The sequence below is a fragment of the Heptranchias perlo genome, chromosome 6, assembly GCF_035084215.1.
Source record: "Heptranchias perlo isolate sHepPer1 chromosome 6, sHepPer1.hap1, whole genome shotgun sequence".
Classification (NCBI taxonomy): domain Eukaryota; kingdom Metazoa; phylum Chordata; class Chondrichthyes; order Hexanchiformes; family Hexanchidae; genus Heptranchias; species Heptranchias perlo.
Window position 1 is genome coordinate 38,035,782 of NC_090330.1, and position 23,793 is coordinate 38,059,574.

The window sequence follows — 23,793 nt, forward strand, 5'->3', positions numbered from 1 at the left end:
ACCTGTTACACTTTGAAATGAGCCTGTGCCATAAAAATTTAATGCATTAGACACATTCTCTACTAGGGTAAGTGTGCTTATAGCTCTGGCCTGCAATTCTGGCTGCAACAGTGAGGACAACTCCAGGACTGAAGTGCAGCCTTCTATGGCATAACTCTAGAGAGGGATTCAGAGAGGACCTTCTAGATCCATAAACCCTGTTGACAGGATCTCTGTGAGAAGGTCTAGATCTTCGTTGATGCTGCCTTATTTGACTGCTTCCTTGTGCAGCTATTCACTCCTCTCCCTCTTCTTCCTCCAACGTATACATTAGAAATAATGGGATCTCCATTGGGAATTCCACTTTGCTGCCTTCAGAAACTATAGGGGCAATTATAACCCACTTCAACTGGTGGGAATGGGCTGTGTGGGAGGTTAAAATCACTGTGGAGTATTTACTGCACTGTTCCCATTGGCTTCTATTTTAAATGTGCAGTCTTTTTTTAGTCAGCTGAGGCGCCCACCAGAGACAGGCAGGGGCCTCATGACTACGTATAAATTGTGTCCTACGTCGCAATTAGGACCTGACATTATTTTAACGCAAAATCACGGGAGTCCTGCCCAGTGCACCAATAAAACCTAATGAGATTTGTGTCTGAGAGCCACTGAAATGGTATTTAAAGGGGCACTCAGCTGCAGGTAATTGGATCAGAGGAGTTGTGTGGAATTGTGCTGTTTGGATTGCCAGGAGATTTGCCAGCTTCCAGATTTCTGACATTTTATGCCTTTCTTACTCTATTTGCTTAGCATAGGTGCTATTATTGCCAGTTTCATTTGGATGGAGGAATAATTTGAGGAAGAGGAGTAGAATCAGCCTCAGTAACCAGCACGAGTAGCAGCTGGGCCTATTAGAAGACAGCAGGTTGGCAGGGAGGGGGGTGGTGCTGTTCGTAGGAGGCCATACCCAGCACAGTGCAGGCCAAGAGTCACTTTCTTGGATCTACCTGAAGATGCATGAGGAGGCTGCACTTCTCTGGGCAGATTGTTGCAGACCTCTGCAGCCTCCTGCAACAGGACTCTACTCATTGGAGTTCAGAAGAATGAGAGGCGATCTTATTGAAACATATAAGATTGTGAAGGGGCTTGATCGGGTGGATGCAGTAAGGATGTTCCCAAGGATGGGTGAAACTAGAACTAGGGGGCATAATCTTGGAATAAGGGGCTGCTCTTTCAAAACTGAGATGAGGAGAAACTTCTTCACTCAGAGGGTGGTGGGTCTGTGGAATTTGCTGCCCCAGGAAGCTGTGGAAGCTACATCATTAAATACATTTAAAACAGAAATAGACAGTTTCCTAGAAGTAAAGGGATTTAGGGGTTATGGGGAGCGGGCAGGAAATTGGACATGAATTTAAATTTGAGGTTAGGATCAGATCAGCCATGATCTCATTGAATGGCGGAGCAGGCTCGAGGGGCCGATTGGCCTACTCCTGCTCCTATTTCTTATGTTCTTATGTTCTTAGGACCTGCTGCCTGCTGGACCAGGGGGCCATGCTTTGCCAGTAGCTATCAAAATCACCACAGCCCTTAACTTCTTTGCCACTGGCTCCTTCCAGTCTGCTACAGGGGACATCTCCTGCCTCTCCCACTCTGCAATACACAACAGCATCAAGCATGCCACCAATGCCACCTTCTTAAAACCCTTTCCCCATCTCCTCCAACCCCACCTCCAACAAGTATGAGGAGCTCATGGACTTCTTTGTCACTAAGATTAAGACCATCCATTGAGCTGCCTCTGCCACTTCCCTCCCTTCCCCTAGCCCACCAAGCCAAACTTCGCCTGAGGTTCCACCTGCCCTAGCCCTGAGCTCACATCTTTCTCTAGTTTCTCTCTTATCTCCCCTCATGCCCTCTCTGAGCACATCTTGACCATGAGACGCACCTCCTGCTCCCTCGACCCTATTCCCATGAAACTGCTGCCCATCCAACTTCTCTTCCTGGCCCCCGTGATAGCTGATATTGTTAACGGTTTCCTCTCTTCAGGTACTGTCCCCCTCCCTTCAAATCTGCCGTCAGCACCCCCCTCCTCAAAAAACTCATCCTTGACCCCTCTGTTCTTGCAAACTACAGCCCATCTCCAACCTCCCTTTCCTCTCCAAAGTCCTTGAACGTGTTGTCACCTCCCAAATCCGTGCCCATCTTTCCCGTAACTCCATGTTTGAATCCCTCCAATCAGTTTTCCGCCCCTGCTACAGTACTGAAACAACCCTAATCAAAGTCACAAATGACATCATATGTGACTGTGACCATGCTAGTCTATCCCTCCTCATCCTTCTTGACCTGTCTGCAGCCTTTGACATGGTTGACCACACCATCCTCCTCCAAAGCCTCTACTCCGTCGTCCAGCCGGGTGGGACTGCCCTCACCTGGTTCCAGTGTTATCTATCCAGTTGTAGCCAGAGAATCACCTGCAATGGCATCTCTTCCTGCTCCAGCATCGTTACCTCTGGAGTCCCCCAAGGAGCTATCCTTGGCCCCCTCCTATTTCTCATCTACATGTTGCCCCTCGGAGACATCATCTGAAAACACATCAGATTCCACAGGTGCTCTGATGACACCCTGCTCTACCTCACCATCACCTCTCTTGGCCCCTCCACTGACTCTGATTTGCCACACTGCTTGTCCAACATCCGGTAATAGCTGAACAAATATTTCCTCCAACTAAATATTGGGAAGACCAAAGACGATGGCTTCAGTCCTTGCCACAAACTCCGTTCCTCTCCTTGGCCACTGTCTGAGGCTGAACCAGACCGTTCGCAACCTTGGTGTCCTATCTGAACCTGAGATGAGCTTCCGTCCACATATCCACTCCATCACCAAGACTGCCTACTTCCACCTCTGTAACATCACCTGTCTCCCCCCACCGCCCCCCATCCCGCGTCAGCTTATCTGCTGCTGAAACCCTCATCCATGACTTTGTTACCTCTAGATTTGACTATTCCAATGCTCTCCTGGCCTGGCCTCCCATCTTTCACCCTCCATAAACTTGAGCTCATCTAAAATTCTGCTGCCTGTATCCTAACTCGCACCAAGTCTCATTCATCCATCACCCCTGTGCTTGCTGACCTACACTGGCTCCTGGTCCGTCAAGCCTCGATTTTAAAATTCTCATCCTTGTTTTCAAATCCCTCCATGGCTTCGCCCCTCCCTACCTCTGTAACCTCCTCCAGCCCTACAACCCTCCGAGATCTCTGCACACTTCCAATTCTTGCCTCTTGCACATTCCCGAATTTAATCATTCCACCACTGGCGGCTATGCTTTCAGCTGCCTAGGCCTTAAGCTCTGGAATTCCCTCTCTAAACCTCTCCGCCTCACTACCTCTCTCTTCTCCTTTAAGAGCCTCCTTAAAATGTACCTCTTTTACGTATGTTCACCTGTCCTAATATCTCCTTATGTGTCAAATTTTGTTTGATAACGCTCCTCTGAAGCTCCTTGGGATGTTTTACTACATTAAAGGTGCTATATAATTGCAAGTTATTGTTGTTTGCCAGGGCTAGCCAGTATATCACTTTCCCCATTGGCATTGTCAACAGAAGAGGGCTCAGGGATTTGCAGCAGTTGCTAGCTTCCCTCGCTTCCAGGGTGTTAGCACCCTGCAATCTTCCTTGGATAGTCTGGCCACCTCCAGGGACCTGTAGCTGTGCCCTCACAACAAGACCCTCGATTTGCATAATCAATGGACCTAACGGCAGTTTCAGGCAGATGCCCTGGACCTTCTGACCAAAATGTAAATCCTCAGATACAAGTCAAAGAGGATGACCAGGTCATTGCTAACTAATGGAGCAAGACCTTGTGGAAAAATTAATAAATATTGTCTGATGTTAATTAAAAGAAATGACTGTTGGCACAAAGGTTTATGGCAGAAATAATTCAGGAGAATGGGCAGTAATGTGGGAGAATGTGTAAAGCATCTTTCTTGATCGCTTTCATATTAATTGTCACGAGTGAACGCTTCACTGTGCTCGTGTGTAATTAAGGTTAATAATGTCGGCATAGTGGAGGATGACCTGGAGGATGAACCATCTTTCAGAACCTCTCTATCGTGCGTGCAATGTGTTCATTTTGTCTATATATTCTGCAAGTTGCAGCTGAACCAACGGGCTGGACTTTTAACTTCAGCAGGGTGGGGGGGTAAAACAGTGGGTCGGCCATCCATCACGATTTTCCTTCCTATTGACGTTGTGTCTACACAACACAAGAATGATTGCTTTCTGAGCACTCGACTGACTGAGGAAGATCAGCAAATAACTAGCAGAGATGTAAAGTGGCACCAAGCACATGCTGTCTGAACCCACCGCTATACTACGCACCACTTGTACAATCCCAGACACAGTTACCTGGGATTGACTGAAAAGCAGTTACTTAGGAGCTAACTTTCAGTGGGGAGGCATGACTGGGCTTTGCCAACTCCTACAAGGAGAACATCTGTCATTTGGACAGCACGCTGTCAAGGTCACCACAGACTTTAATTTTAATGCAGCAGTGCACATTAGCTATGAGTTTTAGTTCTTTATGCTTGGAGTATGCATTCGTAAAATTGGTCCTTATTACTTTAGCTGTTTAAATGCCTCCTAATTGTAGTTCCCAGCTAATTAATGGATTATTACTTGTTCCTTTTTATTGGAAGATATCGCCGACATTTTAGCAAAATTGTGTATAAACCAGGTTTTGTTAGCCCTAAAAACTTTTGATAACCCATAGTTAACCCCTGAACAATGCACCTACACCATTGAGAGCAAATACTGAGCTATTACTCGATAAAGCAAGGTCTGAAGACTGAAAAAATCCTTAGAGACTGACAATAGGGAAGAGATACATATAGCAAAACAAAACACTTTTTTGGACAAACAGGATCCTATTACTGAAGTTAGGTGAGAATAATCAGAGAGTAGATTAAATATGTAATCACTGCTTGAAATCAATTGACTGGCATATTTGAAAATTGATAAAAAGACCAGGGGTTTTCCACTTTTATGCTCAACAGCTTATGACTTTCCACTCATTAAAATGAATGGGTGGCAAATGGTGGGCTACTGAGGGTAGAAGTGAAAATCCCAGCCATAGTGTATAATTTATACAATGGAATAACTTTCCTAGTACATATCGTGAGCTCAAAACAGCATATAGGTGTTTATGAAGGACTGTTTGGATTGGCTGAACTTCATGTTCAAACAAGCCCAAGATAAATAAAGTTTCATTTAGCCTCAGACACTTGCAATATTGAATTCTGTTCTTGTGCTGCACAGAAGCAATAATGGACCCTAATATCACTATACTATTTGAACAGACATCTATCTTATAAAATGTTAAATCAATAACACAAAAGTGAGAACTAAATATACAGCTATGATCCAAAAGTCTTCTATAGGCATATAAATAGTAAACAGGTAATAAGAGGAGGGGTGGGGCTGATTAGGGGCCAAAAAGGAGATCTACGCATGGCAGCAGAGGGTATGGCCTCAAGTACTAAATGAGTACTTTGCATCCGTCTTTACCAAGGAAGAAGATGCTGCCAAAGTCACAGTAAAAGGGGAGGTAGTTGAGATACTGGATGGGGTGAAAATTGATAAAGAGGAGGTACTAGAAAGGCTGGCTATGCTTAAAATAGGTAAGTCACGCGGTCCGGATGGGATGTATCCTGGGTTGCTGAGGGAAGTAAGGGTGGAAATTGCAGAGGTGCTGGCCATAATCTTCCAATCCTCCTTAGGTATGGGGGTGGTGCCAGAGGACTGGAGAATTGAAAATGTTACACCCTTGTTCAAAAAAGGGAGTAAGGATAAACCTGGCAACTACAGAACAGTCAGTTTAACTTTGATGGTGGGGAAGCTTTTAGAAACGATAATCCAGGACAAAATTAATAGTCACTTGGATGAGTGTGGATTAATAAAGGAAAGCCAGCACAGATTTGTTAAAGGCAAATCATGTTTAACTAACCTGATTCAGTTTTTTGATGAGGTAATGAGGGCAATGCGGTTGATGTGTATATGGACTTTCAAAAGGTGTTTGATAAAGTGCTACTTAATAGGCTTGTCAGCAAAATATGAGTCCATGGGATAAAAGGGGCAGTGGCAGAATGGATACGAAATTAGCTAAGAGACAGGAAACAGAGAGTAGTGGTGAACGGTTGTTTTTCGGACTGGAGAAAGGTATATAGTGGTGTTCCCCAGGTGTCGGTACTGGGACCACTGCTTTTCTTGATTATATATTAATGACTTGGACTTGGGTATACAGGGCACAATTTCAAAATTTGCAGATGACACAAAACTTGAAAGTGTGGTAAACAGTGAGGAGGATAGTGATAGACTTCAAGAGGACATAGAAGGCTGGTGGAATGGGCGGATACATGGCAAATGAAATTTAATGCAGAGAAGTGCGAAATGATACATTTTAGAAGGAAGAATGAGGGGAGGCAATATAAACTAAATGGTACAATTTTAAAGAGGGTGCAGGAACAGAGAGACCTGGGGGTATATGTGCACAAATCTTTGACGGTGACAGGACAGGTTGAGAAAGCGGTTAAAAAAGCATACAGGATCCTGGATTTTATAAATAGAGGCATAGAGTACAAAAGCAAGGAAGTTATGTTGAACCTTTATAAAACACTGGTTCGGCCACAACTGGAGTATTGTGTCCAATTCTGGGGACCGCACTTTAGGAAGGATGTGACGGCCTTAGACAGGGTGCAGAAAAGATTTACTAGAATTGTTCCAGGGATGAAGGACCTCAGTTACATGGATAGACTAGAGAAGCTGGGGTTGTCCTCCTTAGAGCAGAGAAGGTTGAGAGAAGATTTGATAGAAGTATTTAAAATCATGAAGGGTCTAGACAGAATAGATAGAGAGAAACTGTTCCCATTGGGGGAAGGGTCAAGAACCAGAGAACATAGATTTAAGATGATTGGCAAAAGAACCAATGGTGACATGAGGAAAATCTTTTTTTTGCAGTGAGTGGTTAGGATCTGGAATGACTGCCTGAGGTGGTGGTGGAGGCAGATTCAATCATGGCCTTCAAAAGGGAACCGGATATGTACTTGAAAGGAAAAAATTTAAGGGCTACGGGGATAGGGCGGGGGAGTGGGACTAGCTGGATTGCTGTTGCATAGAGCCGGCACGAACTCGATGGGCCAAATGGCCTCCTTCCGTGCTGTAACCTTTCTATGATTCTATTATTCTGTGTTTAAAATCATGACAGGTTTGAATAAAGTAAATAAAGAGAAACTGTTCCCAATGGCAGAAGGGTCGAGAACCAGAGGACACAGATTTAAGGTGATTGACAAAAGAACCAAAGGTGACGTGAGGAATAACTTTTTTATGCAGCGAGTAGTTATGATCTGGAATGCGCTGCCTGAAAGGGTGGGGGATGCAGATTCAATCGTGGCTTTCAAAAAGGAATTGGATAAATGTATGGAAAGAAAAAGTTTGCAGGGCTATGGGGAAAGAGCGGGGGAATGGGACTAACTGGATTGCTCTTACAGAGAGATGCACGGGCTTGATGGGCTGAATGAACTCCTTCTGTGCTGTAACGATTCTATGATTCTATGATTCTATCCAGGTTTATATGGACTGGTGTCACTCCCTTTGCAGTTCTTTATAAAATTTTGATTGACAGATTGATAGCAACCTAGAATTTCCGCTGGCCTTCATGGTAGTGGGAAAGTGGAAAAATCTCAAAACAGTTGGGAATAAAAATTTAAATATTCATCTGGGGAAGGCCATCCAGGAAGCTATTTTCTTCCGTGGCACCGATGGGATTCCCCTTATCAGAGGTGTTTTGACAAAGAACAGGACCAACAAAGGAATGCCAGGCAGCCCAGGCTGCAATCGATGCTTTGTGCCCACCTGCTGGCCCCCACATGCCTACATCTGCAAACATCTACCTTTGCCTCAATGCCTTCAGCTGTCTAGACACTATACTCTGGAAATCCCCCCCTATACCTCTCTAACTCTCCACCTCTCTTTCCTCCTTTAAGACCTTCCTTAAAACCTACCTCTCTGACCAAGTTTGCAGTCACCCCTCCTAATATCTCCTTCTTTGGCTTGGAGTCAATTTTCATCGGATTACGTCTCTTTGGAGTACCTTGGGACATTTTTCTATGTTAAAGGTGCTGTATAAGTGCAAGTTGTTGTTGTTTTTGTTGTGGTTGATGCTGTTGTTGACGGGGGCATTCTTGATGCTTGGAGCCCACCAGGAATCCTTTCACCAAACTGACCCTGGGAACAATGGCAGGGTCAGCCTATTTTATATGGGGCAGGCACGAATTGTGTTCCATTCTATTTCTATTTTGGACTTTTCCCATGTGGAAAATTTGGGCTATTGAAATAAAGCAACATTTTCCATGAATCTGTCTTAAAACAATTGCATTTCGAACAATCAGATCACTCGTATATATAGGATACAAATCAAATAGCCGTGGCTGACCAGAGATAAATCATAAGTGCCATAGCAGCTAATTGCAACATAAGTGATTACTTTTCTTAATCTTTTGAGCTGATCAGATGTTCAATTTGTACATCAAACTTATGACTGATCTATGTATTAAAAATTACTGCTTTGGGTCAATGTACTGCACGACATAGCGCTGAACCATACTGACCACAACGGTTCTGATTATGATCTCTACTCTGTGCTGAATTATCTGGTTTGACCTTGATCTGTGGTACAGAAGGAAGAGGGGAGTGAAGGTGGGGGGTGGGGGGACTACAATTAACCTCAGTGCACTGGGCTAAGCTGATGGAAAGTTATTTAAGGTACTGCTCTTGATTACTATCCATGACCCCTGCTGAAAAGTGAATGTGGATGGACATCAGTTGAAGATTGTGTTTTGCTGTGAAAGGTTCCTCACTTGATCAAACCCCTGAAGCTGACACTCAGGCCCCAATGTTCTGAATACACAAATCTAAGACACTGCACAAACCTGTGGCATAAACCTGGCGTGGGGACGTTCTCCACCCAATTTTCTGATATAAGTTTCATCCCCTACTTTGACTAGGCTATAGTGGGGCTTCACTGGCAGCACACTTGGCTGGAGATTGCAAAATTGGGTGTAAGAGCAGCTGTTAAAGGGCTACTGGTCACCATATAAGGGGAACTTTGGGTGGGGATGTAAAAGATATCTAATCATTCACAATTGCATTGTGGAGGTATGTGAGGAGCTTTGATGCTGAAGATTTGGGGGCCCTGCTACATAAGGTGCACCAAAAGAGGGTGGTCATATTGGGGCAGCAGATTACCCTTCAGTAAAAGCACAAGTGCCAGCTGCATCAAGGGATGTCTATGCCCAAGTCAGTGCAGTCATGCACCACCCTTGTACCTGACTGGTGAGGCCTAAGGCTCTCCAGATATTGATCTTTAGGCCTCATTTCAATGTTCCTGGTGGAGGAGGACGGGCCTGTCAGTTAAGAGGAGTGCAGGTTTGGGCTACTTCTAGCATTGTAAGTGGCTCTGAGGTAAGTGTTTTTGGGGCCTAGATTATGAACCAGGATGGGGGCCTGGGTTGGGGATTGGGGTCTGGAAGGGGGATTGGGAGGGGGGCCTGGGTGGGGGATTTCAGGGGTTGATGTTGGGGATTGCGGCGGTTGGTGTCGGATGTTGGAGATTGGAAGGGGGCCTGAGTCGGGGATCGGAAGGCCTGGGTCAAGGGTCAGGAGTCAAAGATCGGAAGGGGGGCCTGGTTTGGGGATCGCGATGGGGGCCTTGTTCATGGCCTGGGCCGGGGATCGCGGGGGTTGGTGTTGGGAGTAGAAGGGAGATTAGGGCTGGCGATAAGTGAGGGGGGGGTCGGGAGCAGTAATCGTGCCCTTCAGTGTGAGGTCAGGAGAAGTACTCATGCACATGCTTCCTGCCCACCATATTGGGGCGTTAGTAGTCTGAGCAGCATCCGACAAACGGGCACTGTGTGGATCAATTCCTAGGCCGATCATTCTAGACATTGTTGATTTCCCTGAGGAGAAAATGACACATGTTTTCTGGTTGAAAACTGGGAAGGCTGCAGATGGAATGTACAACTACAACGAATCTGAAGATTTTGAAAAGCTTTTCAATTTAAAAATATGTACATGTTATAAAGTTGTTACCAGTTCCTACAGTGGAAGGTACATCATCTGTCAATCAGACTTGGTCATTGTCAGGATGGCCTAGCAGTAGGGAATGTTAAGGACCCAAGTGCCATTATGCAGTGATCCACTATTCTGATGCAGATCCTGTGTATATTCCAGCTCTGATCAAATCAAGTAGTCCTGCACTCTTTAGGAGCTGAAGAGTAAGAGAGATTAAATATTCCAAAGATCAAAAATAAGGTAAAGAAAGAACTTGCATTTATATAGAGTCTCAGGACTTCCCAAAGCGCTTTACAGCCAATGAAGTACTCTTTGAAGTGTAGGCACTGTTTTAATGTCAGGAAACACGGCAGCCAATTTGCACACAGCAAGGTCGCACAAACAGCAATAAGATAAATGACCAGTTAATCTGTTTTAGTGATGTTGTTTGAGGGATAAATATTGGTCAAGACACCAGGGAGAACTCCCCAGCTCTTCTTCAAAATAGTGTCATGGGATCTTTTACGTCCATCTGAGAGGACAGACGAGGCCTCGGTCTAACGTCTCATCCAAAAGACAGTGCAGCACACCCTCAGTGCTGCACTGAAGTGTCAGCCTAGCCTCTGGATTCAGACTGTGAATCTATGACCTTCTGACTCAGAGGTAACAATGCTGCCATTGAGCCACAGCTGACACTACCAACTAAGCCACAACTGACACAGCTGACAGGTATGTTAAATCGTATATATTTTCTGGCCTTTACTTTCTCCTGGCATTTTCTTTGCAACACAACACATTTTATTTTGCATTTCACTATTTCTTTACAGGATTAATAGGCTGTGAACATTTTGTTGAGCTGGGTACTTTGCTTGGTATTTTTGCATTCTTTTGAGAGGTCTTGCAAACATAAAACAGCTAAAACATAAAACTTATTGCAGCTAAGGGTCCTCACTAGATTACTTTTTGCATGCATTTCAATAGGGTGAATTAACTTGTGACTGTATAATCAGCAGAAAGGTGCCAGGAAGGAGCCAGCAACATTAAACGTATCTGCTATCACTTTAAGTACACCTGGCAATGCAGCAGAAATGACTGATATTTCAACTAATTGTGCAAGTCCTGGCATAAATCCCTTAGGAATTGCTTGCTGAGCCCAAGGAACCTTATGGATCGCCTTTCGCTTCGAGCCAGGTAATTCTCACATGGATCATAAAATCTATTCCTAGGTCAACCACCATCTTCTTGGTGCTGTACAGCTCCTGCTGCGTGAATGACTTCAGTAGATTGCGCTTCTGTAATCAATTTTATAGAGCTTTAGTATTATTAAGGCTGTCTTTGACTTGAACTGTAAACTGGCAGGAATTAATGCTGGAATTTGTCATTGAAATTGCGTGTGAGCCAGGTCTCTTCCATTACTTTCATTTGACTATGAGGCAATTGGCTTTTCATCACTTATAAAGCATTATCAGTGGTATGTGCAAACTCTTACTTTCAATTTTCCAGTTTTCTCCCTTCCTTTCCTGAAGGAGCTGACACATTCTGGAGCATATTTTCAAGGGTGCCAGTAGCCCTCTAGTGTCTCATCCAAGTGGTCATTATTCATGCATAAGCCTAGAGAAATCTAGCCCTATTAATGGATATACCTTTGAATTATTCTAGAGGCAAAGGGGACAATTTTTAGTCTCCAATATGCCCTGGAAATGAGCACAGGCAGGGTTTAACAGAATGTAAGAATAGGTGCAATGAATCCTGATGGATTTCTGCCTCTTTTGCATACCACACAGGTTTCTGTTGGAGCTTGTGGTGAGCGGCAGATGCTGTCACCTGGAATAGGTGGCATCTTCATATATATTTGAATGATGTACAAGTAACTTCATAATGCTTTTGGCATTTTCTGGTCCTCACACCAATATAGTATCAGATCATAATGATGCCCATATATGATGGACACCCAGGGCTGCTTGGCATTGATCTGTATTTGTAAGCAAATTTAAAAGACTTGGAAGATAATCCATTCAGCAATTTTAAGGCCATTTCTGCACTGATTTTCTTAACTGCTTCTTTGGCTTTCATGAGCCTTTGTGGTAATTCCTCTGCTGTTTCTTCCAGCATCATTAATGCCGACGACGGGTTCACCAATGAGAATTCCTCATCTCAGCTTTTCAGAGTGAGGATAAGACCAATGGAGGGATGTGAGCAGGTCAGGCTGCATTAGAGGTGGTCCGTACCCATACATTGGTCCCCTGAAAACATAGGTGCTCATATCTTGTTTTGACAGGTAATCAGTGACTTAGGAAACTCCTATTTCCAAGAGAAGATTGACAGCAGACTTGATGGTATGGGCATGATATGTCAAGGTCTACCTAACCGTTATGCTGAGTGTTTCTTTGGAAGCGTGCCAATCATGGAATGTCATGCTTTCGTAGCATAGCATGAAAGAAGGCATCTGAAGTCAATATCAGCCAGCACTGCCCATATTCCACCAACCATATTTGCAGGCATTGTTACGCCTATCTGGCAAAGAGTGAATGAGTGTGGGAATTGTTGTTACAAATTCTGTGTCATAAGAGCTGTGCCATCTGCTGTAAGGACATTTGTTGTTAACATGCGCCATAGAGCTAGCACAAGCAGTGACAGTAATGGTCAGCTGTGGACCTAGGCCTGCCTCCACCTCCTTGGAAGCATGTTGCAATGCTGACTTGTTGGGATGATGTCCCAGAGTGGTGAAAAGGGCCACTTTCCTCACAACCACCTCATGCAGCACCACCTGTAAACCAGCAACCATCAAATGGCTCAGTGTCTGGGCTGTCTGCCAGTTGATGACTGTACATTTGGGTTTCCTCAATCTTAATTTTTGACTAAGGCGTCAGTAATAACGCCCACCCCCCCAACGATGGGCAGGAGGAGGCCGGGATGGGGGACGCATGGGGGGGCAGTTCAATGCTAAAAATGCAAAATGCAACCCCAGCAAGATGCACTCACACCTGCCGTCATTTTTGCGGGGGCAGGTAGCGTGCCGTGCGAGTATCCCGTCTTGGAGAGACGGAGAACTTCATTAACATAATTAAATTAGGCTCCCACAGTGCAACTGGGAGCCTGATTTAAATTGAACTGCTGCCGGCCGGGATTCCCAAGGCTTGGGAAACCTGGCAGTGAAATGGAGGCAGGAGCTGTCGGCTCCAGAAGGTAAGTGCTTTTTATAGCACTGCTTGTGGGCCAGGAAGAGCAGGAGTGCTTCCCCCGAGGCCCTCAAGGAAGCCTTCGGCCTCCCTTCTGCCGATCTCGGCCTCTCTCTCGCCCCTGCCGCGATCGCTGACCTCCCTCCCCCAAGCCCTGATCTGCTGCCTGCTCTGCGATCACCGACCCCACCTCAACCCCTGATCTGCAGCCCATGATCCCCTCCTGATTGCTAGGGACCGTCCCCAAGGATCCCCAGCTGTGGCCTCCTACTGTTGGTTTTCCCATCGGCGGCTGCACAACCTGTCAATTTGGCCGGCTGCCGGGTGGGAAACGGAAAAAAAAAAATTATAATGAGGCCCAGCCATTAAATTCAGCAGGACCTCCGCGACCCCGGCCTCACCGCGTTTCCCCCGCGTTACCTCGCTCCCCCACACCCACCCCGCATCCCTGTAAATATCAGCGCCTATCACTTTGTTGTTCTCTCTCCCTTTCCGACTGTTGGTATCATTGCTGCCTTATTTGAATGAAAGTGATAGGAACGTTTTTCTCCTCTCAATAATGCAAAAAAGGACAAAGTGGATACTTCAGGTGTGCCTAATGCCATTTAGGAGACAATAGTGCTGCCTTTAGAAAGTTAGAGGTTGAAGCATCAGTCTCCGCAGTCATTCAAATCTTTGACCGGGATTTTCTTGAAGTCTTCTCCTGCTCTGCTTCCATAACTTCGGTGGCAGTTCAGCAGAAACTCCGTTTACACCGGAAATGGAGTTTTCACCGAACTTCCTCCAAAGTTATAGCAGCAGAGTGGGGGAAGGTCCGAGGAAAATCTCAGTGTTAGTGGCTGGTTATGGAGCAGAAGTTGCAGAGGATAAAGTACTTCATGGTCTTTTGGCCAGGGAATGTTTAGGTGCAAAGGAACAAATAAAAGTCAGAGAGATTGATAAGAACCAGTAAATATATAAATGGATGAGATGGGGACAAGTGGAAAAATGTTTTTTTTTAATCATGAATAAAATTAAGCTATAAAAGACTCGGGCATCGATTTTAAACTGGAGCTGGTTTCGGGCAGGCAGAGGGTGAACGAATGTGAAATGCAACCTCTGGCCTAAATTTCAAGCCCGGAGAATTTTAACCCCCTCCAATTCTCCCATTCATGCTGGCACTCTTCACACGTCCTCCTCCAACTGCCATTCTTCTTGCATCTCTGATCATCACCTTCACCTCTGGCCATTCTGACATTCTCGTTCTCCCCAGTTCATACTGACACTTTCCCCCTCCCCCCTCTGTGCTGTCATTCTTCTCTCCCAAGCTCATATTTGGCACAGTCCTCTCTCCCCACTTCATGCTGACAATCTCCTTCCCCTCCTAGCTCATACTCTTCTAACTGACCCCACCCTAAATTAATGCTGGAACTCTCCTCCTCCCCAGTTCTTGCTCACTCACTTCCCTGTGTGAGATGAGAGTGAGAGTGAGGTGAGGCGAGAGTGACTACCCTTGACATCAAGGCACCGAGTGTGGCACCAAGGAGCCCGAGTAAAATTGAAGTCAATGGGAAACAGGGGAAAACTCTCCAGTGGCTGGAGTCATACTTAGCACAAAGGAAGATGGTAGTGGTTGTTGGAGGCCAATCATCTCAGCCCAAGCATATTGCTGCAGGAGTTCCTCAGGGCAGTGTCCTAGGCCCAACCATCTTCAGCTGCTTCATCAATGACCTTCCCTCCATCATAAGGTCAGAAATGGGGATGCTCGCTGATGATTGCACAGTGTTCAGTTCCATTTGCAACCCCTCAGATAATGAAGCAGTCCGTGCCCACATGCAGCAACGATGTGGAGATGCCGGTGATGGACTGGGGTGGACAAATGTAAGGAATCTTACAACACCAGGTTATAGTCCAACAGTTTTATTTGAAAATCGACTCGTCGATCGACAGTTCCGACGGGCCACAGCGAAAAATCGCATAGACCTCCTCAGAGGACAAACACGGGACGCAACCAACAGAGTACCCTTCGTCGTCCAGTACTTCCCCGGAGCGGAGAAACTACGCCATGTTCTCCGCAGCCTTCAACATGTCATCGATGATGACGAACACCTCGCTAAGGCCATCCCCACGCCTCCACTACTCGCCTTCAAACAGCCACCCAAACTCAAACAGACCATCGTTCGCAGCAAATTACCCAGATTTCAGGAGAACAGCATCCACGACACCACACAACTCTGCCACGGCAACCTCTGCAAGACATGCCAGATCATCGACACAGATACCACCATCACACGAGAGGACACCACCCACCAGGTACATGGTTCATACTCCTGTGACTCGGCCAATGTTGTCTACCTCATACGTTGCAGGAAAGGATGCCCCGGAGCATGGTACATTGGCGAGACCATGCAGACACTGTGACAACGGATGAACGGACACCGCGCAACAATTGCCAGACAGGAGGGTACCCTCCCAGTCGGGGAACACTTCAGCAGTCAAGGACATTCAGCCATCGATCTTTGGGTAAGCGTTCTCCAAGGCGGCCTTCGAGACACACGAAAACGCAAAATCGTCGAGCAGAAATTGATAGCCAAGTTCCGCACCCATGAGGACGGCCTCAACCGGGATCTTGGGTTCATGTCACGCTACACGTAACCCCACCAGCGAAAAAAGAGTTATCTGTTTTTAATACAAATGTTCATTCTCTCTCTTTCTCTTCCTTTTGGATGTTTCTCTCTCTCTGTCTTTGGGTTCTGACCGTTTGTATATTCAGTACTCTTGTATGTAATGTCTCTCTGTCTGAACACTATTTGACTCCTTTGATTGCCTTGACAACGGGCAGTTGGAAAGATTATCTGTAATCATCAGGCATTGTTCTCTGACTATATATGCGGTACCTTTCATGGAATCCCACACTCACCTGACGAAGGAGAAAGCCTCCAAAAGCTTGTGATTTTCAAATAAAACTGTTGGACTATAACCTGGTGTTGTAAGATTCCTACACATGCAGCAAGACCTGGACAACATCCAGGCTTGGGCTGATAAGTGGCAAGTAACATTCATGCCAGATAAGTGCCAGGCAATGACCATCTCCAACAAGAGAGAGTCTAACCACCTCCCCTTGACATTCAACGGCATTACCATCGCCAAATCCCCCAACATCAACATTCTGGGGGTCACCATTGACCAGAAACTTAACTGGACCAGCCACATAAATAAAGTGGCTACAAGAGCAGGTCATAGGCTGGGTATTCTGTGGTGAGTGACTTACCTCCTGGCTCCCCAAAGCTTTTCCACCATCTACAAGACACAAGTCAGGAGTGTGATGGAATACTCTCCACTTGCCTGGATGAGTGCAGCTCCAAAAACACTCAAGAAGCTCAACATCATCCAGGACAAAGCAGCCCGCTTGATTGGCACCCCATCCACCACTCTAAATATTTATTCCCTTCACCACAGGATGCACTGCAGCTACTCACCAAGGCTTCTTCGACAGCACCTCCCAAACCCGCGACCTTTACCACCTAGAAGGACAAGGGCAGCAGGCACATGGGAACAACACCACCTGCACATTCACCTCCAAGTCACACACCATCCCGACTTGGAAATATGCAGCAGTTCAAGAAGGCGGCTCACTACCACCTTCTCAAGGGCAATTAGGAATGGGCAATCAATGCTGGCCTTGCCAGCAACACCCACATCCCATGAACAAATAAAAAAAAACACCAGGCCACTTTGGCACTCTTCCTCCTATCCCCCCCAGTCATGCTGACACTCTCTTCCCCGCCCCATCAATGTTACAACACTTCTCCCCCTTCCCCGCTGCTACTCCTCAGGGTAAGGTTTGTGAAGGAAGCTTCCAGCACAGAGCATCATTCAACATAAGTGCAGATCGGAACATTGGGCATGGAAAGGTGTAATGTCACAAAGGTGTAAGAAGTGAAATCAGGAAGGATGTTTTCATAAAAAGACTGTTGCCAGGGAAGGATGAATCAGACAGTATAAATGGTACCAAAAAGGAATTAGATATATTTCTGGAGAGATAACAGATTGAGTGAAATGGCAAAAAATGGGTAGGAGTGAGTGAGACTCAGATAGGAGTGGGAAGGGGGAAATAGATGGCAAAGGGATGACAAAGGAGGGGACGAAAGGGCAGGGGAAGAAAGGATGGCAAAGGGAGAGATTGGGAGGTGAAAGAAATTTGGTTGACAAAAGGAAGGGATGGAGATGGAAGGGGGAAGCAGCCAGAATGGATGATAGTGAGAGGTGAGGGGGAGAATGGTCGATAGCGGGATGGGTGTGGTTGCAATGGAAAAGGGGGAAAGTAGATGGCGGTGAAAGGGGAAAACAGATCGCAATGAAAGAGAATGGGAAAATGAAATTTGACTTCATCTGATCCCATTTCACATCATTAGACTTCATTTGACACATTTTCACTCCATTTCACATCATTTGACCCCATTTCACTTCATTTGACCGCATTTCAAATGAAGTCAATTTTCCAAACATCTTTAGATATACGGGGGTTGTGCCAGAGGACTGGAGAATTGTAAATGTTACACCCTTGTTCAAAAAATGGTGTAAGGATAAACCTAGCAACTATAGGCCAGTCAGTTTAACCTCAGAGGTGGGGAAGCTTTTAGAAATGATAATCTGGGACAGGATTAACAGTCACTTGGATGAGTGTGGATTGATTAGGAAAAGCCAGCATGGATTTGTTAGAGGCAAATCATGTTTAACTAACTTGACAGAGTTTTTTGATGAGGTAACAGAGAGGGTAGATGAGGGCAATGCAGTTGATGTGGTGTATATGAACTTTCAAAAGGCGTTTGATAAAGTGCCGCATAATAGGCTTGTCATCAAGATTGTGGCCCATGGAATAAAGGGGGCAGTAGCAACATGGATACAGAATTAGCTGAGGGTCAGGAAACAGAGAGTAGTGGTGAACGGTTGTTTTTTGGACTGGAGGGAGGTGTACTGTAGTGTTCCCCAGGGGTCGGTACTGGGACCACTGCTTTTCTTGGTATATATTAATGACTTGGACTTGGATGTAAAGGGCACAATTTCAAAATTTGCAGATTACACAAAACTTGGAAGGATAGTGAACAGTGAGGAGGATAGTGATAGACTTCAAGAGGATATAGACAGGCTGGTGGCATGGGCGGACACGTGGCAGGTGAAATTTAATGCAGAAAAATGCGAAGTGATACATTTCAGTAAGAAGAAGTGCGGGGACTGCGGGGAGGGCGAGCAAACTGACCACGGCACCGTGGTAAGGAAGCCGTTCCAGGTGGGTGGAGTGAAAAGGAAGGTGGTTGTAGTAGGCGACAGTATAGTTAGGGGGATAGACACTGTTCTCTGCAGCCAGCAGCATGAGTCCCGAAGATTATGTTGCCTACCCGGTGCCAGGGTTAAGGACATCTCCTCCGGGCTGGAGAAGAACTTGGTGTGGGAGGAGGAGGATCCAGTTGCCATGGTCCACGTAGGTACCAATGACATAGGTGGGACGAAGATAAAGGTTCTGCTGAGAGAGTTTGAGAAGCTAGGGACTAAATTAAAAAGCAGAACCACAAAGCTAATAATCTCTGGATTAGTACCTGAGCCACGAGCAAATTGGCATAGGATCAGGGAGGTGAATGCGAGGCTCAAAGATTGTTGTGGGAGAAGTGGTCTCGATTCGTGGGGCACTGGCACCAGTACTGGGGAAAGAGAGAGCTGTTCCGTTGGGACGGACTACACCTGAACCATGCTGGGACCAGAGTTCTAGCGAATCAGATAACTAGGAATAAATAGGGCTTTAAACTAAATAAGTGGGGGAGGGTCCTGGTGGAGAGAAATCTAGAATGCTAAAGAGAAAAGACAAGAAGCAGTGCAGGCAAGTGATTGGGGTAAGGATAACCAGATTATGTCAGGAAGGGACAGACCATACAAACAAAAGACAACAAATAGGGTAAGAAAAAATGGTAATAAGACAAAAAGGGCCATAGTACAAAAAAATGTTAAGATGTCTAAAAATGTTAAAAAGACAAATCTAAAGGCACTGTATCTGAATGCACGAAGCATTTGTAATAAGGTAGACAAATTAACAGCGCAAATAGATGTAAACAGATATGATATAATAGCAATTACAGAGACATGGCTGCAGGGTGACCAAGGCTGGGAGCTGAATATCCAAGGGTATTTGATATTTAGGAAGGACAGGCAAAAAGGAAAAGGAGGTGGGGTGACGTTGTTAGTAAAGGATGAAATCAGAGCAATAGTGAGAAAGGATATTGGCTCAGAAAACCAAGATATAGAATCAGTCTGGGTGGAGTTAAGAAGCACCAAGGGGCAGAAAACACTGTGGGAGCTGTCTATAGGCCTCCAAATAGTAGTGGTAATGTAGGGGATGGGATCAAACAGGAAATTAGAGATGCATGTAACAAGGGTACTACAGTAATCATGGGTGACTTTAATCTACATATAGACTGGCCAAACCAAATTAGCAATAATACTGCGGAGGATGAATTCCTGGATTGTGTACAAGATGGTTTTTTAGACCAGTACATTGAGGAGCCAACTAGGGAACAGGCTATCCTAGATTGGGTATTGTGCAATGAGAAGGGGTTAATTAATAATCTTGTTGTGTGGGGTCCTTTAGGGAAGAGTGACCATAACATGATAGAATTCTTCATTAAGATGGAAAGTGAAGTAGTCCAATCCGAAACTAGGGTCCTAAATCTAAACAAAGGAAATTATGAATGTATGAGGAGTGAGTTGGCCATGATAGATTGGGAAGCTTCATTAAAAGGCATGATGGTGGATAGGCAATGGCTAACATTTAAGGAACGAATACATGAATTGCAACAATTATACATTCCTTTCTGGCGCAAAAACACAAAAGGAAAAGTGGCCCAAACATGGCTAACAAAATAAATTAGGGATAGTATTAGATCCAAAGAGAAGTCATATAAAGTTGCCAGAAAAAGTAGCAAGTCTGAGGATTGGGAACAGTTTAGGATTCAGCAAAAAAGGACCAAGAGATTGATTAAGAGGAGAAAAATAGAGTATGAGAGTAAACTTGCAAGGAACATAAAAGTGGACTGTAAAAGCTTCTACAAGTAAGTAAAAAGAAAAAGATTAGTGAAGACAAATGTAGGTCCCTTACAGTCAGAAACAAGAGAATTTATAATGGGGAACAAGGAAATGACAGAGCAATTAAACAAATACTTTGGATCTGTCTTCATGGAGGAGGACACAAATGACTTCCCAGAAATGCTAGGGAACCAAGGGACTGGTGAGAAGGAGGAATTAAAGGAAATTAGTATCAGTAAAAAAAATAGTGCTGGAGAAATTAATGGGACTGAAAGCCGATAAATCCCCAGGGCCTGATAATCTGCATCCCAGAGTACTGAAAGAGGCAGCCATGGAAATTAATTGTCATCTTCCAAAATTCTATAGATTATGGAACAGTTCCTGCAGATTGGAGGGCGGCAAATGTAACCCCAGTTTAAAAAAGGAGGGAGAGTGAAAACAGGGAACTACAGACCAGTTAGCCTAATATCAGTAGTGGGGAAAATGCTAGAGTCTATTATAAAGAATATGATAACAGGACATTTAGAAAATATCAACAGGATTAGACAAAGTCAACATGGATTTATGAAAGGGAAATCATGTTTGACAAACCTACTGGAGTTTTTTGAGGATGTAACTGATAGAATAGATAAGGGAGAACCAGTGCATGTGGTTTATTTGGATTTTCAGAAGGCCTTTGATAAAGTTCCACATAAGAGGTTAGTGTGCAAAATTAAAGCACATGGGATTGGTGGTAATATACTGGTATGGATTGAAAATTGGTTAACAGACAGGAAACAGAGAGCAGGAATAAATGGGTCTTTTTCGGGGTGGCAGGCAGTGACTAGTGTGGTACCGCAGGGATCAGTGCTTGGGCCCCAGCTATTCACAATATATATCAATGATTTGGATGAGGGAACCAAATGTAATATTTCCAAGTTTGCTGACAACACAAAACTAGGTGGGATCATAAGTTGTGAGGAGGATGCAAAGAGGCTTCAAGGCGATTTAGACAAGTTGAGTGAGTGGGCAAATACATGGCAAATGCAGTATAATGTGGATAAATGTGAAGTTATCCACTTCAGAAGGAAAAACAGAAAGGCAGAGTATTATTTAAATGGTCATAGATTGGGGAATGTGGATATACAAAGGGACCTGGGTGTCCTTGTGCACCAGTCACTGAAAGCAAACATGCAGGTGCAGCAAGCAGTTAGGAAGGCAAATGGTATGTTGGCCTTCATTGCAAGAGGATTTGAGTATAGGAGCAAGGATGTCTTACTGCAGTTATACAGGGCCTTGGTGAGACCACACCTGGAGTATTGTGTGCAGTTTTGGTCTCCTTACCTAAGAAAGGATATACTTGCCATAGAGGGAGTGCAGCGAAGGTTGACCAGACTGATCCCTGGGATGGCAGGACTGTCATATGAAGAGAGATTGGTTCGACTCGGCCTGTATTCACTCGAGTTTAGAAGAATGAGAGGGGATCTCATTGAAACATATAAAATTCTGACAGGACTAGACAGACTGGATGCAGGGAGGATGTTTCCCCTGGCTGGGGGGTCTAGAATGAGGGGTCACAGTCTCAGGATATGGGGTAGGACATTTAGGACTGAGATGAGGAGAAATTTCTTCACTCAGAGGGTGGTGAACCTGTGGAATTCTCTACCACAGAAGGCTGTGGAGGCCAAGTCACTGAATATATTTAAGAAGGATATGGATAGATTTCTAGACACAAAAGGCATCAAGGGATATGGGGAGAGAGCGGGAATATGGTATTGATTAGAGGATCAGCCATGATCATATTGAATAGCAGAGCAGGCTCGAAGGGTCGAATGGCCTACTCCTGCTCCTATTTTCTATGTTTCTAAGAATGAGGAGAGATAATGTAAACTAGAGGGCACAACTCTAAAAGGTGTACAGGAACAGAGAGATCTGAGGGTATATGTGCACAAATCGTTGACAGTGGCAGGGCAGGTTGAGAAAGCGGTTAAAAAAGCAGAAGGAATCCTGGGCTTTATAAATAGAGGCATAGAGCACATAGGTACATAGAGACATAGGGTAAGGAAGTCATGATGAACCTTTATAAAACACTGGTTCAGCCACAACTGGACTATTGTGTCCAGTTCTGGGCACCGCGCTTTAGGAAAGATGTGAAGGCCGTAGAGAGGGTGCAGAAGATATTTACTAGAATGATTCCAGGGATGAGGGACTTCAGTTACGTGGACAGACTGGAGAAGCTGGGCTGTTCTCTTTGGAACAGAGAAGGTTGCGAGCAGATTTGATCGAGGTGCTCAAAATAATGAAGGGTCTAGACAGAGTAGACAGAGTGAAACTGTTCCCACTGGCAGAAGGGTCAAGAACCAGAGGACATAGATTTAAGGTGATTGTCAAAAGAACCAAAGGTGACATGAGGAAAAACGTTTTTACACAGCGAGTGGTTAGGATCTGGAATGCACTGCCCGAGGGGGTGGTGGAGGCAGATTCAATCATGGCCTTCAAAAGGGAACTGGATAAGTACTTGAAAGGAAAAAATTTGCAGGGCTACGGGTATAGGGCGGGGGTGTGGGACTAGCTGGATTGCTCTTGCATAGAGCCGGCGCGGATTCGATAGGCCGAATGGCCTCCTTCCATGCTGTAACCTTTCTATGATCTTATTCTATGAAAGGGATAGTGAAGGGGAAATGTATTATATTGAAGTGGGAGATAAATGGATGGAAATATAGGGAAGGGGAAGTGAAAGGGATAGGAAGGTATCAGCATAGAATATGTGGTCAGGTCCTCGATTGGGACCTAAACTCAGAACCTTCTGAGTCAGAAGCAAGAGAGCTTTCACTGAGCCAAGGCTTACATGGGATATTAGAAGTTGGGAGAGAGAGCGATCGCCTGGGCCGCCTATGTGGAGAACCCCGGCAAGGTGGCCGCAGCAATGGTGGGAATCGGTGGTGAGTTCTTCCATGCCGGGCGGGAGGCCTCAAAATTTAGCCCTAAAGTGAATTGAAAACTTATTAAAGATAGAGGGCTGGAAATTCGGCCGCCTAGTGCCCGTTGCGTCAGCGCTACGCGGCCTCCCGAAGTGCCAAGTTTGTGTCTTGGCTGCGCATGCACGTTTCCAGTGTGACGTACCGGATGCCATCTTGGTATAGGTATTAGCACATGCACAAATACCGAACACTGGACACATGTAAAGTAAGGAGAAAATGGACACAATCAGTGAGCAACGCTGATTTAAAGTGATAGACACCATTTTGGAACTTAACGCTCAATTCAATGCACAGTCTTAACCACGACCATCTGAACATGTCTTAGAGTGCCTGGAGGACCTCCCACCAGTGCTATTTAAAGGGATCATGCAGGATTTACAGGTTAGTTGTTGGATTATTGCTTCTGGCTGCTGATACATTTGTAACTGTTTTTGGAGGTCTCCTATACTTGAATACTAGGACGTGGGACATAGCCTAACATTTAGAGCCAGGACATGCAGGAGTGAAGTTAGGAAACGCTGCTACATGCA